Source organism: Hyperolius riggenbachi, chromosome 10 (genome assembly GCF_040937935.1).
Source record: "Hyperolius riggenbachi isolate aHypRig1 chromosome 10, aHypRig1.pri, whole genome shotgun sequence".
Lineage (NCBI taxonomy): Eukaryota > Metazoa > Chordata > Amphibia > Anura > Hyperoliidae > Hyperolius > Hyperolius riggenbachi.
The window spans coordinates 161,343,735-161,358,988 of record NC_090655.1 but is presented as its reverse complement, the minus strand read 5'-3'; positions in this window follow the sequence as shown (position 1 = coordinate 161,358,988).

Below are 15,254 nucleotides of genomic sequence, written 5' to 3'. Positions count from 1 at the left end.
AAAGTAGTTATATGCAGTGAGGTGAGTTCACGCAACACAAAAGGTAGTTATATGCAGTGAGGTGAGTTCACTCAACCCAAAGGTAGTTATATATGCAGTGAGGTGAGTTCACTCAACACAAAAGTAGATATGCAGTGAGGTGAGTTCACTGAACACAAACGGTAGTTATATGCAGAGAGGTGAGTTCACTCAACACAAAAGGTAGTTACATGCAGAGAGAGTTATATATGCAGTGAGGTGAGTTCACTCAACACAAAAGTAGATATGCAGTGAGGTGAGTTCACTGAACACAAACAGTAGTTATATGAAGAGAGGTGAGTTCACTCAACACAAAAGGTAGTTGTATGCAGAGAGGTGAGTTCACTCAACACAAAAGGTAGATATGCAGTGAGGTGAGTTCACTGAACACAAAGGTAGCTATATGCAGTGAGTTGAGTTCACTCAACCCAAAGGTAGTTATATGTGCAGAGAGGTGAGTTATATGCAGTGAGGTGAGTTCACGCAACACAAAAGGTAGTTATATGCAGTGAGGTGAGTTCACTCAACCCAAAGGTAGTTATATATGCAGTGAGGTGAGTTCACTCAACACAAAAGTAGATATGCAGTGAGGTGAGTTCACTGAATACAAACGGTAGTTATATGCAGAGAGGTGAGTTCACTCAACACAAACGGTAGTTATATGCAGAGAGGTGAGTTCACTCAACACAAAAGGTAGTTATATGCAGAGAGGTGAGTTCACTCAACACAAAAGGTAGATATGCAGTGAGGTGAGTTCACTCAACCCAAAGATAGTTATATATGCAGAGAGGTGAGTTATATGCAGTGAGGTGAGTTCACGCAACACAAAAGGTAGTTATATGCAGTGAGGTGAGTTCACTCAACCCAAAGGTAGTTATATATGCAGTGAGGTGAGTTCACTCAACACAAAAGTAGATATGCAGTGAGGTGAGTTCACTGAACACAAACGGTAGTTATATGCAGAGAGGTGAGTTCACTCAACACAAAAGGTAGTTATATGCAGAGAGGTGAGTTCACTCAACACAAAAGGTAGATATGCAGTGAGGTGAGTTCACTGAACACAAAAGGTAGTTATATGCAGTGAGGTGAGTTCACGCAACACAAAAGGTAGTTATATGCAGTGAGGTGAGTTCACTCAACCCAAAGGTAGTTATATATGCAGTGAGGTGAGTTCACTCAACACAAAAGTAGATATGCAGTGAGGTGAGTTCACTGAACACAAACGGTAGTTATATGCAGAGAGGTGAGTTCACTCAACACAAAAGGTAGTTATATGCAGAGAGGTGAGTTCACTCAACACAAAAGGTAGCTATATGCAGTGAGGTGAGTTCACTCAACACAAAGGTAGCTATATGCAGTGAGGTGAGTTCACTCAACCCAAAGGTAGTTATATATGCAGTGAGGTGAGTTCACTCAACACAAAAGTAGATATGCAGTGAGGTGAGTTCACTGAACACAAACGGTAGTTATATGCAGAGAGGTGAGTTCACTCAACACAAAAGGTAGCTATATGCAGTGAGGTGAGTTCACTGAACACAAAGGTAGCTATATGCAGTGAAGTGAGTTCACTCAACCCAAAGGTAGTTATATATGCAGAGAGGTGAGTTCACTCAACACAAAAGGTAGATATGCAGTGAGGTGAGTTCACGCAACACAAAAGGTAGTTATATGCAGTGAGGTGAGTTCACTCAACCCAAAGGTAGTTATATATGCAGTGAGGTGAGTCCACTCAACACAAAAGTAGATATGCAGTGAGGTGAGTTCACTGAACACAAACGGTAGTTATATGCAGAGAGGTGAGTTCACTCAACACAAACGGTAGTTATATGCAGAGAGGTGAGTTCACTCAACCCAAAGGTAGTTATATATGCAGAGAGGTGAGTTCACTCAACACAAAAGGTAGATATGCAGTGAGTTGAGTTCACTCAACCCAAAGGTAGTTATATATGCAGAGAGGTGAGTTATATGCAGTGAGGTGAGTTCACGCAACACAAAAGGTGAATTCACTCAACCCAAAGGTAGTTATATATGCAGTGAGGTGAGTTCACTCAACACAAAATTAGATATGCAGTGAGGTGAGTTCACTGAACACAAACTGTAGTTATATGCAGAGAGGTGAGTTCACTCAATACAAAAGGTAGTTATATGCAGAGAGAGTTATATATGCAGTGAGGTGAGTTCACTCAACACAAAAGTAGATATGCAGTGAGGTGAGTTCACTGAACACAAACGGTAGTTATATGCAGAGAAGTGAGTTCACTCAACACAAAAGGTAGTTGTATGCAGAGAGGTGAGTTCACTCAACACAAAAGGTAGATATGCAGTGAGGTGAGTTCACTGAACACAAAGGTAGCTATATGCAGTGAGTTGAGTTCACTCAACCCAAAGGTAGTTATATATGCAGTGAGGTGAGTTCACTCAACACAAAAGTAGATATGCAGTGAGGTGAGTTCACTGAACACAAACGGTAGTTATATGCAGAGAAGTGAGTTCACTCAGCAAAAAAGGTAGTTGTATGCAGAGAGGTGAGTTCATTCAACACAAAAGGTAGATATGCAGTGAGGTGAGTTCACTGAACACAAAGGTAGCTATATGCAGTGAGTTGAGTTCACTCAACCCAAAGGTAGTTATATATGCAGTGAGGTGAGTTCACTCAACCCAAAGGTAGTTATATATGCAGAGAGGTGAGTTCACTCAACACAAAAGGTAGATATGCAGTGAGGTGAGTTCACTGAACACAAAAGGTAGTTATATGCAGTTAGGTGAGTTCACGCAACACAAAAGGTAGTTATATGCAGTGAGGTGAGTTTACTCAACACAAAAGTAGATATGCAGTGAGGTGAGTTCACTGAACACAAACGGTAGTTATATGCAGAGAGGTGAGTTCACTCAACACAAAAGGTAGTTACATGCAGAGAGAGTTATATATGCAGTGAGGTGAGTTCACTCAACACAAAAGTAGATATGCAGTGAGGTGAGTTCACTGAACACAAACGGTAGTTATATGCAGTGAGGTGAGTTCACTCAACACAAAGGAAGTTATATGCAGTGAGGTGAGTTCACTCAACACAAAAGGTAGTTATATGCAGTGAGGTGAGTTCACTCAACCCAAAGGTAGTTATATATGCAGTGAGGTGAGTTCACTCAACACAAAAGTAGATATGCAGTGAGGTGAGTTCACTCAACACAAACGGTAGTTATATGCAGAGAGGTGAGTTCACTCAACACAAAAGGTAGATATGCAGTGAGGTGAGTTCACTGAACACAAAGGTAGCTATATGCAGTGAGTTGAGTTCACTCAACCCAAAGGTAGTTATATGTGCAGAGAGGTGAGTTATATGCAGTGAGGTGAGTTCACGCAACACAAAAGGTAGTTATATGCAGTGAGGTGAGTTCACTCAACCCAAAGGTAGTTATATATGCAGAGAGGTGAGTTCACTCAACACAAAAGTAGATATGCAGTGAGGTGAGTTCACTGAACACAAACGGTAGTTATATGCAGAGAAGTGAGTTCACTCAACACAAAAGGTAGTTGTATGCAGAGAGGTGAGTTCACTCAACACAAAAGGTAGATATGCAGTGAGGTGAGTTCACTGAACACAAAGGTAGCTATATGCAGTGAGTTGAGTTCACTCAACCCAAAGGTAGTTATATATGCAGTGAGGTGAGTTCACTCAACCCAAAGGTAGTTATATATGCAGAGAGGTGAGTTCACTCAACACAAAAGGTAGATATGCAGTGAGGTGAGTTCACTGAACACAAAAAGTAGTTATATGCAGTGAGGTGAGTTCACGCAACACAAAAGGTAGTTATATGCAGTGAGTTGAGTTCACTCAACCCAAAGGTAGTTATATATGCAGTGAGGTGAGTTCACTCAACACAAAAGAAGATATGCAGTGAGGTGAGTTCACTGAACACAAACGGTAGTTATATGCAGAGAAGTGAGTTCACTCAACACAAAAGGTAGTTGTATGCAGAGAGGTGAGTTCACTCAACACAAAAGGTAGATATGCAGTGAGGTGAGTTCACTGAACACAAAGGTAGCTATATGCAGTGAGTTGAGTTCACTCAACCCAAAGGTACTTATATATGCAGTGAGGTGAGTTCACTCAACCCAAAGGTAGTTATATATGCAGAGAGGTGAGTTCACTCAACACAAAAGGTAGATATGCAGTGAGGTGAGTTCACTGAACACAAAAAGTAGTTATATGCAGTGAGGTGAGTTCACGCAACACAAAAGGTAGTTATATGCAGTGAGGTGAGTTCACTCAACCCAAAGGTAGTTATATATGCAGTGAGGTGAGTTCACTCAACACAAAAGTAGATATGCAGTGAGGTGAGTTCACTGAACACAAACGGTAGTTATATGCAGAGAGGTGAGTTCACTCAACACAAAAGGTAGTTACATGCAGAGAGAGTTATATATGCAGTGAGGTGAGTTCACTCAACACAAAAGTAGATATGCAGTGAGGTGAGTTCACTGAACACAAACAGTAGTTATATGAAGAGAGGTGAGTTCACTCAACACAAAAGGTAGTTGTATGCAGAGAGGTGAGTTCACTCAACACAAAAGGTAGATATGCAGTGAGGTGAGTTCACTGAACACAAAGGTAGCTATATGCAGTGAGTTGAGTTCACTCAACCCAAAGGTAGTTATATGTGCAGAGAGGTGAGTTATATGCAGTGAGGTGAGTTCACGCAACACAAAAGGTAGTTATATGCAGTGAGGTGAGTTCACTCAACCCAAAGGTAGTTATATATGCAGTGAGGTGAGTTCACTCAACACAAAAGTAGATATGCAGTGAGGTGAGTTCACTGAATACAAACGGTAGTTATATGCAGAGAGGTGAGTTCACTCAACACAAACGGTAGTTATATGCAGAGAGGTGAGTTCACTCAACACAAAAGGTAGTTATATGCAGAGAGGTGAGTTCACTCAACACAAAAGGTAGATATGCAGTGAGGTGAGTTCACTCAACCCAAAGATAGTTATATATGCAGAGAGGTGAGTTATATGCAGTGAGGTGAGTTCACGCAACACAAAAGGTAGTTATATGCAGTGAGGTGAGTTCACTCAACCCAAAGGTAGTTATATATGCAGTGAGGTGAGTTCACTCAACACAAAAGTAGATATGCAGTGAGGTGAGTTCACTGAACACAAACGGTAGTTATATGCAGAGAGGTGAGTTCACTCAACACAAAAGGTAGTTATATGCAGTGAGGTGAGTTCACTCAACACAAAGGTAGCTATATGCAGTGAGGTGAGTTCACTCAACCCAAAGGTAGTTATATATGCAGTGAGGTGAGTTCACTCAACACAAAAGTAGATATGCAGTGAGGTGAGTTCACTGAACACAAACGGTAGTTATATGCAGAGAGGTGAGTTCACTCAACACAAAAGGTAGCTATATGCAGTGAGGTGAGTTCACTGAACACAAAGGTAGCTATATGCAGTGAAGTGAGTTCACTCAACCCAAAGGTAGTTATATATGCAGAGATGTGAGTTCACTCAACACAAAAGGTAGATATGCAGTGAGGTGAGTTCACGCAACACAAAAGGTAGTTATATGCAGTGAGGTGAGTTCACTCAACCCAAAGGTAGTTATATATGCAGTGAGGTGAGTCCACTCAACACAAAAGTAGATATGCAGTGAGGTGAGTTCACTGAACACAAACGGTAGTTATATGCAGAGAGGTGAGTTCACTCAACACAAACGGTAGTTATATGCAGAGAGGTGAGTTCACTCAACCCAAAGGTAGTTATATATGCAGAGAGGTGAGTTCACTCAACACAAAAGGTAGATATGCAGTGAGTTGAGTTCACTCAACCCAAAGGTAGTTATATATGCAGAGAGGTGAGTTATATGCAGTGAGGTGAGTTCACGCAACACAAAAGGTGAATTCACTCAACCCAAAGGTAGTTATATATGCAGTGAGGTGAGTTCACTCAACACAAAATTAGATATGCAGTGAGGTGAGTTCACTGAACACAAACTGTAGTTATATGCAGAGAGGTGAGTTCACTCAATACAAAAGGTAGTTATATGCAGAGAGAGTTATATATGCAGTGAGGTGAGTTCACTCAACACAAAAGTAGATATGCAGTGAGGTGAGTTCACTGAACACAAACGGTAGTTATATGCAGAGAAGTGAGTTCACTCAACACAAAAGGTAGTTGTATGCAGAGAGGTGAGTTCACTCAACACAAAAGGTAGATATGCAGTGAGGTGAGTTCACTGAACACAAAGGTAGCTATATGCAGTGAGTTGAGTTCACTCAACCCAAAGGTAGTTATATATGCAGTGAGGTGAGTTCACTCAACACAAAAGTAGATATGCAGTGAGGTGAGTTCACTGAACACAAACGGTAGTTATATGCAGAGAAGTGAGTTCACTCAGCAAAAAAGGTAGTTGTATGCAGAGAGGTGAGTTCATTCAACACAAAAGGTAGATATGCAGTGAGGTGAGTTCACTGAACACAAAGGTAGCTATATGCAGTGAGTTGAGTTCACTCAACCCAAAGGTAGTTATATATGCAGTGAGGTGAGTTCACTCAACCCAAAGGTAGTTATATATGCAGAGAGGTGAGTTCACTCAACACAAAAGGTAGATATGCAGTGAGGTGAGTTCACTGAACACAAAAGGTAGTTATATGCAGTTAGGTGAGTTCACGCAACACAAAAGGTAGTTATATGCAGTGAGGTGAGTTTACTCAACACAAAAGTAGATATGCAGTGAGGTGAGTTCACTGAACACAAACGGTAGTTATATGCAGAGAGGTGAGTTCACTCAACACAAAAGGTAGTTACATGCAGAGAGAGTTATATATGCAGTGAGGTGAGTTCACTCAACACAAAAGTAGATATGCAGTGAGGTGAGTTCACGCAACACAAACGGTAGTTATATGCAGTGAGGTGAGTTCACTCAACACAAAGGAAGTTATATGCAGTGAGGTGAGTTCACTCAACACAAAAGGTAGTTATATGCAGTGAGGTGAGTTCACTCAACCCAAAGGTAGTTATATATGCATTGAGGTGAGTTCACTCAACACAAAAGTAGATATGCAGTGAGGTGAGTTCACTCAACACAAACGGTAGTTATATGCAGAGAGGTGAGTTCACTGAACACAAAAGGTAGTTATATGCAGAGAGGTGAGTTCACTCAACACAAAAGGTAGATATGCAGTGAGGTGAGTTCACTGAACACAAAGGTAGCTATATGCAGTGAGTTGAGTTCACTCAACCCAAAGGTAGTTATATGTGCAGAGAGGTGAGTTATATGCAGTGAGGTGAGTTCACGCAACACAAAAGGTAGTTATATGCAGTGAGGTGAGTTCACTCAACCCAAAGGTAGTTATATATGCAGAGAGGTGAGTTCACTCAACACAAAAGTAGATATGCAGTGAGGTGAGTTCACTGAACACAAACGGTAGTTATATGCAGAGAAGTGAGTTCACTCAACATAAAAGGTAGTTGTATGCAGAGAGGTGAGTTCACTCAACACAAAAGGTAGATATGCAGTGAGGTGAGTTCACTGAACACAAAGGTAGCTATATGCAGTGAGTTGAGTTCACTCAACCCAAAGGTAGTTATATATGCAGTGAGGTGAGTTCACTCAACCCAAAGGTAGTTATATATGCAGAGAGGTGAGTTCACTCAACACAAAAGGTAGATATGCAGTGAGGTGAGTTCACTGAACACAAAAAGTAGTTATATGCAGTGAGGTGAGTTCACGCAACACAAAAGGTAGTTATATGCAGTGAGTTGAGTTCACTCAACCCAAAGGTAGTTATATATGCAGTGAGGTGAGTTCACTCAACACAAAAGAAGATATGCAGTGAGGTGAGTTCACTGAACACAAACGGTAGTTATATGCAGAGAAGTGAGTTCACTCAACACAAAAGGTAGTTGTATGCAGAGAGGTGAGTTCACTCAACACAAAAGGTAGATATGCAGTGAGGTGAGTTCACTGAACACAAAGGTAGCTATATGCAGTGAGTTGAGTTCACTCAACCCAAAGGTACTTATATATGCAGTGAGGTGAGTTCACTCAACCCAAAGGTAGTTATATATGCAGAGAGGTGAGTTCACTCAACACAAAAGGTAGATATGCAGTGAGGTGAGTTCACTGAACACAAAAAGTAGTTATATGCAGTGAGGTGAGTTCACGCAACACAAAAGGTAGTTATATGCAGTGAGGTGAGTTCACTCAACCCAAAGGTAGTTATATATGCAGTGAGGTGAGTTCACTCAACACAAAAGTAGATATGCAGTGAGGTGAGTTCACTGAACACAAACGGTAGTTATATGCAGAGAGGTGAGTTCACTCAACACAAAAGGTAGTTATATGCAGAGAGGTGAGTTCACTCAACACAAAAGGTAGCTATATGCAGTGAGGTGAGTTCACTCAACACAAAGGTAGTTATATGCAGTGAGGTGAGTTCACTCAACCCAAAGGTAGTTATATATGCAGTGAGGTGAGTTCACTCAACACAAAAGTAGATATGCAGTGAGGTGAGTTCACTGAACACAAACGGTAGTTATATGCAGAGAGGTGAGTTCACTCAACACAAAAGGTAGCTATATGCAGTGAGGTGAGTTCACTGAACACAAAGGTAGCTATATGCAGTGAAGTGAGTTCACTCAACCCAAAGGTAGTTATATATGCAGAGAGGTGAGTTCACTCAACACAAAAGGTAGATATGCAGTGAGGTGAGTTAACGCAACACAAAAGGTAGTTATATGCAGTGAGGTGAGTTCACTCAACCCAAAGGTAGTTATATATGCAGTGAGGTGAGTCCACTCAACACAAAAGTAGATATGCAGTGAGGTGAGTTCACTGAACACAAACGGTAGTTATATGCAGAGAGGTGAGTTCACTCAACACAAACGGTAGTTATATGCAGAGAGGTGAGTTCACTTAACCCAAAGGTAGTTATATATGCAGAGAGGTGAGTTCACTCAACACAAAAGGTAGATATGCAGTGAGTTGAGTTCACTCAACCCAAAGGTAGTTATATATGCAGAGAGGTGAGTTATATGCAGTGAGGTGAGTTCACGCAACACAAAAGGTGAGTTCACTCAACCCAAAGGTAGTTATATATGCAGTGAGGTGAGTTCACTCAACACAAAATTAGATATGCAGTGAGGTGAGTTCATTGAACACAAACTGTAGTTATATGCAGAGAGGTGAGTTCACTCAATACAAAAGGTAGTTATATGCAGAGAGAGTTATATATGCAGTGAGGTGAGTTCACTCAACACAAAAGTAGATATGCAGTGAGGTGAGTTCACTGAACACAAACAGTAGTTATATGCAGTGAGGTGAGTTCACTCAACACAAAGGTAGTTATATGCAGTGAGGTGAGTTCACTCAACACAAAAGGTAGTTATATGCAGTGAGGTGAGTTCACTCAACCCAAAGGTAGTTATATATGCAGTGAGGTGAGTTCACTCAACACAAAAGTAGATATGCAGTGAGGTGAGTTCACTCAACACAAACGGTAGTTATATGCAGTGAGGTGAGTTCACTGAACACAAAAGGTAGTTATATGCAGAGAGGTGAGTTCACTCAACACAAAAGGTAGATATGCAGTGAGGTGAGTTCACTCAACACAAAGGTAGCTATATGCAGTGAGTTGAGTTCACGCAACACAAAAGGTAGTTATATGCAGTGAGGTGAGTTCACTCAACCCAAAGGTAGTTATATATGCAGAGAGGTGAGTTCACTCAACACAAAAGTAGATATGCAGTGAGGTGAGTTCACTGAACACAAACGGTAGTTATATGCAGAGAAGTGAGTTCACTCAACACAAAAGGTAGTTGTATGCAGAGAGGTGAGTTCACTCAACACAAAAGGTAGATATGCAGTGAGGTGAGTTCACTGAACACAAAGGTAGCTATATGCAGTGAGTTGAGTTCACTCAACCCAAAGGTAGTTATATATGCAGTGAGGTGAGTTCACTCAACCCAAAGGTAGTTATATATGCAGAGAGGTGAGTTCACTCAACACAAAAGGTAGATATGCAGTGAGGTGAGTTCACTGAACACAAAAAGTAGTTATATGCAGTGAGGTGAGTTCACGCAACACAAAAGGTAGTTATATGCAGTGAGGTGAGTTCACTCAACCCAAAGGTAGTTATATATGCAGTGAGGTGAGTTCACTCAACACAAAAGTAGATATGCAGTGAGGTGAGTTCACTGAACACAAACGGTAGTTATATGCAGAGAGGTGAGTTCACTCAACACAAAAGGTAGTTACATGCAGAGAGAGTTATATATGCAGTGAGGTGAGTTCACTCAACACAAAAGTAGATATGCAGTGAGGTGAGTTCACTGAACACAAACGGTAGTTATATGCAGTGAGGTGAGTTCACTCAACACAACGGTAGTTATATGCATTGAGGTGAGTTCACTCAACACAAAAGGTAGTTATATGCAGTGAGGTGAGTTCACTCAACCCAAAGGTAGTTATATATGCAGTGAGGTGAGTTCACTCAACACAAAAGTAGATATGCAGTGAGGTGAGTTCACTCAACACAAACGGTAGTTATATGCAGAGAGGTGAGTTCACTGAACACAAAAGGTAGTTATATGCAGAGAGGTGAGTTCACTCAACACAAAAGGTAGATATGCAGTGAGGTGAGTTCACTGAACACAAAGGTAGCTATATGCAGTGAGTTGAGTTCACTCAACCCAAAGGTAGTTATATGTGCAGAGAGGTGAGTTATATGCAGTGAGGTGAGTTCACGCAACACAAAAGGTAGTTATATGCAGTGAGGTGAGTTCACTCAACCCAAAGGTAGTTATATATGCAGAGAGGTGAGTTCACTCAGCACAAAAGGTAGATATGCAGTGAGGTGAGTTCACTCAACACAAAAAGTAGTTATATGCAGTGAGGTGAGTTCACTCAACACAAAAGTAGATATGCAGTGAGGTGAGTTCACTGAACACAAACGGTAGTTATATGCAGAGAGGTGAGTTCACTCAACACAAAAGGTAGTTACATGCAGAGAGAGTTATATATGCAGTGAGGTGAGTTCACTCAACACAAAAGTAGATATGCAGTGAGGTGAGTTCACTGAACACAAACGGTAGTTATATGCAGTGAGTTGAGTTCACTCAACCCAAAGGTAGTTATATGTGCAGAGAGGTGAGTTATATTTAGTGAGGTGAGTTCACGCAACACAAAAGGTAGTTATATGCAGTGAGGTGAGTTCACTCAACCCAAAGGTAGTTATATATGCAGTGAGGTGAGTTCACTCAACACAAAAGTAGATATGCAGTGAGGTGAGTTCACTGAACACAAAGGTAGCTATATGCAGTGAGTTGAGTTCACTCAACCCAAAGGTAGTTATATGTGCAGAGAGGTGAGTTATATGCAGTGAGGTGAGTTCACGCAACACAAAAGGTAGTTATATGCAGTGAGGTGAGTTCACTCAACCCAAAGGTAGTTATATATGCAGTGAGGTGAGTTCACTCAACACAAAAGTAGATATGCAGTGAGGTGAGTTCACTGAATACAAACGGTAGTTATATGCAGAGAGGTGAGTTCACTCAACACAAACGGTAGTTATATGCAGAGAGGTGAGTTCACTGAACACAAAAGGTAGTTATATGCAGAGAGGTGAGTTCACTCAACACAAAAGGTAGATATGCAGTGAGGTGAGTTCACTGAACACAAAGGTAGCTATATGCAGTGAGTTGAGTTCACTCAACCCAAAGGTAGTTATATATGCAGTGAGGTGAGTTCACTCAACCCAAAGGTAGTTATATATGCAGAGAGGTGAGTTCACTCAACACAAAAGGTAGATATGCAGTGAGGTGAGTTCACTGAACACAAAAAGTAGTTATATGCAGTGAGGTGAGTTCACGCAACACAAAAGGTAGTTATATGCAGTGAGGTGAGTTCACTCAACCCAAAGGTAGTTATATATGCAGTGAGGTGAGTTCACTCAACACAAAAGTAGATATGCAGTGAGGTGAGTTCACTGAACACAAACGGTAGTTATATGCAGTGAGGTGAGTTCACTCAACACAAAAGTAGATATGCAGTGAGGTGAGTTCACTGAACACAAACGGTAGTTATATGCAGTGAGGTGAGTTCACTCAACACAAAGGTAGTTATATATGCAGTGAGGTGAGTTCACTCAACACAAAAGTAGATATGCAGTGAGGTGAGTTCACTCAACACAAACGGTAGTTATATGCAGAGAGGTGAGTTCACTGAACACAAAAGGTAGTTATATGCAGAGAGGTGAGTTCACTCAACACAAAAGGTAGATATGCAGTGAGGTGAGTTCACTGAACACAAAGGTAGCTATATGCAGTGAGTTGAGTTCACTCAACCCAAAGGTAGTTATATGTGCAGAGAGGTGAGTTATATGCAGTGAGGTGAGTTCACACAACACAAAAGGTAGTTATATGCAGTGAGGTGAGTTCACTCAACCCAAAGGTAGTTATATATGCAGAGAGGTGAGTTCACTCAACACAAAAGGTAGATATGCAGTGAGGTGAGTTCACTCAACACAAAAAGTAGTTATATGCAGTGAGGTGAGTTCACGCAACACAAAAGATAGTTATATGCAGTGAGGTGAGTTCACTCAACACAAAAGTAGATATGCAGTGAGGTGAGTTCACTGAACACAAAGGTAGCTATATGCAGTGAGTTGAGTTCACTCAACCCAAAGGTAGTTATATATGCAGTGAGGTGAGTTCACTCAACCCAAAGGTAGTTATATATGCAGAGAGGTGAGTTCACTCAACACAAAAGGTAGATATGCAGTGAGGTGAGTTCACTGAACACAAAAAGTAGTTATATGCAGTGAGGTGAGTTCACGCAACACAAAAGGTAGTTATATGCAGTGAGGTGAGTTCACTCAACCCAAAGGTAGTTATATATGCAGTGAGGTGAGTTCACTCAACACAAAAGTAGATATGCAGTGAGGTGAGTTCACTGAACACAAACGGTAGTTATATGCAGTGAGGTGAGTTCACTCAACACAAAAGTAGATATGCAGTGAGGTGAGTTCACTGAACACAAACGGTAGTTATATGCAGTGAGGTGAGTTCACTCAACACAAAGGTAGTTATATATGCAGTGAGGTGAGTTCACTCAACACAAAAGTAGATATGCAGTGAGGTGAGTTCACTCAACACAAACGGTAGTTATATGCAGAGAGGTGAGTTCACTGAACACAAAAGGTAGTTATATGCAGAGAGGTGAGTTCACTCAACACAAAAGGTAGATATGCAGTGAGGTGAGTTCACTGAACACAAAGGTAGCTATATGCAGTGAGTTGAGTTCACTCAACCCAAAGGTAGTTATATGTGCAGAGAGGTGAGTTATATGCAGTGAGGTGAGTTCACTGAACACAAACGGTAGTTATATGCAGTGAGGTGAGTTCACTCAACACAAAGGTAGTTATATATGCAGTGAGGTGAGTTCACTCAACACAAAAGTAGATATGCAGTGAGGTGAGTTCACTCAACACAAACGGTAGTTATATGCAGAGAGGTGAGTTCACTGAACACAAAAGGTAGTTATATGCAGAGAGGTGAGTTCACTCAACACAAAAGGTAGATATGCAGTGAGGTGAGTTCACTGAACACAAAGGTAGCTATATGCAGTGAGGTGAGTTCACTCAACCCAAAGGTAGTTATATATGCAGTGAGGTGAGTTCACTCAACACAAAAGTAGATATGCAGTGAGGTGAGTTCACTGAACACAAACGGTAGTTATATGCAGTGAGGTGAGTTCACTCAACACAAAAGTAGATATGCAGTGAGGTGAGTTCACTGAACACAAACGGTAGTTATATGCAGTGAGGTGAGTTCACTCAACACAAAGGTAGTTATATATGCAGTGAGGTGAGTTCACTCAACACAAAAGTAGATATGCAGTGAGGTGAGTTCACTCAACACAAACGGTAGTTATATGCAGAGAGGTGAGTTCACTGAACACAAAAGGTAGTTATATGCAGAGAGGTGAGTTCACTCAACACAAAAGGTAGATATGCAGTGAGGTGAGTTCACTGAACACAAAGGTAGCTATATGCAGTGAGTTGAGTTCACTCAACCCAAAGGTAGTTATATGTGCAGAGAGGTGAGTTATATGCAGTGAGGTGAGTTCACACAACACAAAAGGTAGTTATATGCAGTGAGGTGAGTTCACTCAACCCAAAGGTAGTTATATATGCAGAGAGGTGAGTTCACTCAACACAAAAGGTAGATATGCAGTGAGGTGAGTTCACTCAACACAAAAAGTAGTTATATGCAGTGAGGTGAGTTCACGCAACACAAAAGATAGTTATATGCAGTGAGGTGAGTTCACTCAACACAAAAGTAGATATGCAGTGAGGTGAGTTCACTGAACACAAACGGTAGTTATATGCAGAGAGGTGAGTTCACTCAACACAAAAGGTAGTTATATGCAGAGAGGTGAGTTCACTGAACACAAAGGTAGCTATATGCAGTGAGTTGAGTTCACTCAACCCAAAGGTAGTTATATGTGCAGAGAGGTGAGTTATATGCAGTGAGGTGAGTTCACACAACACAAAAGGTAGTTATATGCAGTGAGGTGAGTTCACTCAACCCAAAGGTAGTTATATATGCAGAGAGGTGAGTTCACTCAACACAAAAGGTAGATATGCAGTGAGGTGAGTTCACTCAACACAAAAAGTAGTTATATGCAGTGAGGTGAGTTCACTCAACACAAAGGTAGTTATATATGCAGTGAGGTGAGTTCACTCAACACAAAAGTAGATATGCAGTGAGGTGAGTTCACTCAACACAAACGGTAGTTATATGCAGAGAGGTGAGTTCACTGAACACAAAAGGTAGTTATATGCAGAGAGGTGAGTTCACTCAACACAAAAGGTAGATATGCAGAGAGGTGAGTTCACTCAACACAAAAGGTAGATATGCAGTGAGGTGAGTTCACGCAACACAAAAGGTAGTTATATGCAGTGAGGTGAGTTCACTCAACCCAAAGGTAGTTATATATGCAGTGAGGTGAGTCCACTCAACACAAAAGTAGATATGCAGTGAGGTGAGTTCACTGAACACAAACGGTAGTTATATGCAGAGAGGTGAGTTCACTCAACACAAACGGTAGTTATATGCAGAGAGGTGAGTTCACTTAACCCAAAGGTAGTTATATATGCAGAGAGGTGAGTTCACTCAACACAAAAGGTAGATATGCAGTGAGTTGAGTTCACTCAACCCAAAGGTAGTTATA